At 43.3% G+C, this 4922-nt stretch overlaps 1 protein-coding gene across 2 annotated transcripts in view; it reads right to left on the bottom strand.

Moving 5' to 3' along the window:
- LOC122535528 (cell adhesion molecule 2-like) overlaps window positions 1-4922 on the bottom strand; it is a 42723-nt gene that overhangs the window by 26069 nt on the left and 11732 nt on the right. Inside the window, exon 1 of one of the 2 annotated variants that reach the window (XM_043667130.1) lies at window positions 1-844. This exon is cut by the window's left edge and continues 864 nt beyond it. The exons of the other annotated variant lie outside the window; for it this stretch is intronic. The gene's annotated coding sequence lies outside the window, so the exon portion shown is untranslated. Of the gene's footprint in view, window positions 845-4922 lie in introns of those variants that run through there. 2 annotated transcript variants of the gene reach the window in all.

Here is a 4922-nt window from a genome sequence, read left to right as displayed (position 1 = left end):
AAAAAAAAAAAAAAAAAAAAAAAAAAGAAACGATGGAAAGATCCTTCTCGTGAACTGGCCCTGTCCAGGGCCTAAAATAACCAGAGGATAGCGTGTAATCTTCCGTGAGAGACGACTTCGAACAACATTGTCACACGTGCTTGTTTACGAGTTGTCTCGTTTCAAATATTCCCGTTTTTCTCTTTCTTTCTTTTCTATTTTTTTTTTTTTTTTTTTTCCTTTTGCCCGATCAGAACTTTGTTGTTGCACACAATTCACATCGTTCACACGAGATCTGAGAGAACGTCCCGACGACGACTGGTCAGGCGGTTCCTCAACATCGCAGGGAGACGCGAGTCCCGCGGCTCGCGAAACGCGAAACAATTAATTTTCCCCCCGAGAAAAATTTCGCGTCTATATGCGCGACATGGTATATAGGACGAGACAGCACGCACCACGTCTTGATTCGGTGGCAGATTTACCCTGACTGGGGTGATTCTTGGCCGTGGGAGCATGCGCGCTTCCGATCCACCTCCTGTGATGGTAGAAAACGCGCAGAGGGTCCACGAACAGGGTCCGCGCACACGTAAAGCCCACTCGACACACCGTTGCCGCCGACGCACACGTACGATGCACACGGACGCGCGCGAACCACACCGACACGACGCCGGGTCAGCGTAAGTATAGTGTTAAGGGTAGCTCGCGTCGGTCACGACGTACGGCACTGTGTGTCACGGGCAGAAAGTGTGGCAGGGCGTGCAAGGAGTATAGAATCAAGGAGGTACGAAAAATCTACGATACTCTTTGGGGGAACGTGATGGTCTTTGAGATTCAGCCGCTTGTCCAGGTCTGGGTGTCGGTATCTTGGCCACCTATCTCTCATCGAGAGAGAGAGAGAGAGAGAGAGAGAGAGAGAGACCCTGCGCGCGTAGCCTCGTCGCTTTGCTATTTCAACTTTCCTCGCGACGAGAAACGCGAAGGATCCTTACGAGAACACGCGGATGTAACGAGCTCCGTCGTTGCCGCGATGTGCTAATGCGTTTTGTACATGATAACGCCAGAGTAATAAGGAAAACGACTTCGAGACCGGAGCCGGATTTATATGTATATTTATATGTATAAATTTGTTTAAACTTTGTGAAGAATTTTGGTAATAATAATAATCTAAATGATAAATATGATAAAAGTTTATTGAACTTAATTGTTTCATATGAAAAATTTCATTTCAATGTAAATCTAAATGATAATGACAATGTTGAATGAATTAATTATTCATAATTTGAAAATATAATTTGAAAATTTAAAATTAAAAGTAGTACATAATTTTCGAAAATTTAATTTTATTAATAAATATAGATAATAGAATATAAAATTATTAAATATAAAATAGAATATAAAATAGAAAATAATAAAAGTTGTTTTATATTTAATAAATATACGAAAATTTTTAAAATATTACTAAATGATGTAGGACATATGAATAATTTTTTTGATGAAAAATTGATATCGATATAAATTGATATAAAAATTCTATTTAAAATTAATGGAATTATTAAATTGAATCAAAAACTTATAGAATGACAAAAACATGTGGAATAAATTTTTTATAATTGTTGAAAAAAAAAATGTCACTTTAAACCTCGCTCGCTGGTCCTTTTCTGTTCGTGGGCGACGCGAGCGAGAGCGGCGAGGCGAGACTGAAAGGTCGATGGCTAGATAAAACGACGAAGACGGAGTTTCGATCGCGGTAAACGTCGTCTGGTCCGGGAGACATCTGCTTGAAACCTTTTTAACAAATTCGCTCTAAGTTTCCCGCCCTCGACGTCGAGATTGATCACCTAGCTCTCGCGTAGAGATTTCACGTGCTCGAGGAGCTACGCTTCTCGACGATGCTCTCGTGTTCTCGCTCGTAGAAAACTGTCGCGACGACCGTGTCGAGCATGCGTAGTATTATTAGACGAACTGGGTGTACACGCGAACACGCAAGTGTACAGTGACGAGCGTTTTGCACGCGATAGTGGAAATGATTAGCGTGCGGCGATTAATGCCGCACTCGTCTGCCTATCGGTCGTAAGAATAATTTCACGGCGTTCTGATAGATTCGCGCCTCGTCCTTCGTTTCGCTCGAGCGTTGCTGCGTGCGTTGTCGCGCGTTATCGACGCAGGATATTATAATGTGTCACGCACAGCACTTCCGTTTCGTCGACGAAAGGCTGAAGGGGGTTGGAAATTGCGCAAAGCGGTTGCAATTCTCCTCTGTGAAAGTATATATCCCAAGGTTAAAGTCGAAAATAGCGCCGCGACGAAAATAACTAACGTAGAAACGCGAAACGAATAAAACGCGAAACGGTTTATTATGAGCGACAGGTTCGAAGAGAAAGAACTGTAATCATAATTTTCCGCGCGTCACCTGCGATCAGATATCGCAGCCGCGTTTATGAGCGTCGTCGAACGTCCGCGGTATACATACATACACACATCTCGCGGGTATAATATTTCGACGACACATCGCGAAACAAGTGACGTTAGTCGGGCTTGTATTACGTACACCTCGGGCTTAACAATCTAGCAAAGTTTGATGACATCTACTTTATAATCCTCGTTTTCTGAATTATTCGCAGGGAAATTTGGCGCACCTGTACGAGAGACACCGATATAGTAACGTTTGCTTTCGCCCGGCGATGCACGTGTAAGCTCGCGCGAGCCCAGAACGAGAATTATGGGTCAGCGTCATCGATGTGCATAATTCATTCGGATCTGTATGTTCCGGGTTTAGGTTTTTCGAGTGAACAAGAAAAATTCGAAATTAACGAAACGGAGGCTGCGGTTCCGCGTTTCAGGTCGTTTCACGATGCAAATTGCAAGGCGGTCATTCAAAAAATATCGCGCCGACTGACGTACAAGCCTCCAAGCCGAAGTTATAAATAACGTTTTGCGTGACGACCGTGCCTTTGCTGGACGAGGGACCATTCATCAGCAACGGCTAGCACGTGAACCGATAACGACGCTCCAACCAGCGGACTCGATCGGTCGATGAAAGGGATGCCTGTCGAACGTACCGCGAATCAGTCGCCTCGTCTCGATTTCGCGGGTTTCACCGTTCCATCAGTTTGTTTTAGAACGTGAGTCTTGATCCTCACTTAAATTCGCGGTTGAACGCTTACGCTTATTCACGCTCTCTTTGTTGTTTCTCTTTCTTTCCTTTCTTTTTTTTTTTTTTTTTTTTTTTTTTTTTTGTGTGTGTGATTCTCTCACCTGATAAGAACATTCCGCGCGTGCGTAAAAACAACGTTCCATTGAAACGAGAGTGATGCGAGCATTTTGCCTGACCTGTTTCCTATTTCCGCCGCACTCCGTTTCAACAGCAGTTTGCAACATTGATCAAGCAAGCCACGCATCGCGAATTAACGCGGCAATAAAACGCCGCGTAAAACCCGATCGAAAATCCGGTTGCCTCTCGTCGCGGGAAGATCGTTCCGTGAACAGGAAGAACTGGCCTAATTTTGAGACGTACGCGCAGACAGGGGACGATTAGGGATAGCAAAACTCAGCGCGTGTAAGTTTCGATAACGATGTTGGCGTGTGCGCGCACGAAATTTGGAAGGGGCAAGGTGAAAATTATCTGTCTTTTCTGGGAAAACATCTGAAATAACACTCTGTACGAGAAGTCGAAGAATCAATAAAGATAGTTCAATTGAGCTGTGAAAAGTCTCTCTTTTTTTGTACCTCGTCGAACTTCTCAGTATTTTAATATCCAGCGGCTAATACTTAAATCTTTTACAACAAATCGCGGATTCCTTGGCGGCGAAACAATCGAACTTTCCTTCGCTGTAACGTGACGACTGTTCAGTGTTCTCGTCCTGATCAGTATTTTTTTTCAGAGTAATCTTCTACCACCGTGACAGTAGCCTGACAGCCGACGAGCGAACGTGTCGGCCTCCCTTTCTTCCCACAAATCCGACTGTTTTTCAACTGCGCCGCGACTTCCGATAGTTGGAAATCGACGCCGATAACGAGTCTCCCGCGTTATTTTATCAACGCCACGCGCGAACGTTTCCACACGCGAAATTGAAAAGCGCCGGCGTGTTTCACGTCAGGCCATGAATTCGTACGAACGATAGCTCACGAGCCTCTCGTTTCCTGTATCTCCGGGGCGAATTCCAAATTGAAATTCGCTCGAGATTATCCGCGCTCTGCGGTGTATTAAACGATTTCATAACTCGCCGCGAGTTATAAGCGGGGGCAGCCTGGTCAAGTCCGCGCTTGTGCCGAGAAACTTGAGATACTTGCAACAGTTCGAGATTCCACCGAGGACTTTGCGACGTATTGAAAAGTCGGATTGTACAAGTTCGGCCAACTCGAAACAAAAATGAACGTGTGTTTGCCCTCGGTGATATCGCGAAGCGCAGAGTTTACCGTCGAGGGATGGTAAACTGTCACTCTGCGGTGAATGATGAAATTGTTGTAACGCTGTGAAAAGAAAATCGACGATAACAATCCATTTGATCTCATTTTGAAGCGTAGATCCTCTACTTTCCTGAATTTGTTTCCTTTTTTTTCAAAGGTGAAAGGAGAAATTTCTTTTCTCTAGAAATGTAGGAAAAATTTTTTTGTCTGAAAGACCGAAGTCCATACAATGTAAAATCAACTTTGACGAAGAAATGAACTCAAGCTATGTATTGCTATGTAAATTATATCACTTTGAATTATCGACAATTTTTACACTGTTGTCAGCTCACTTGTGTCACAATTATATCACTTTGAATTATCGACAATTTTTACATTGTTGTCAGCTCACTTATGTCACATTTATATTACTTTGAATTATCGACAATTTTTACATTGTTGTCAGCTCACTTGTGTCACAATTATATCACTTTCAATTATCGACAATTTTTACATTGTTGTCAGCTCACTTATATCACAATTATATCACTTTGAAT

This window comes from Frieseomelitta varia, unplaced genomic scaffold, assembly GCF_011392965.1.
Source record: "Frieseomelitta varia isolate USP_RPSP 00005682 unplaced genomic scaffold, Fvar_1.2 scaffold_732, whole genome shotgun sequence".
Taxonomy (NCBI): Eukaryota; Metazoa; Arthropoda; class Insecta; order Hymenoptera; family Apidae; genus Frieseomelitta; species Frieseomelitta varia.
This window is presented reverse-complemented; position numbering and strand designations above follow the sequence as displayed.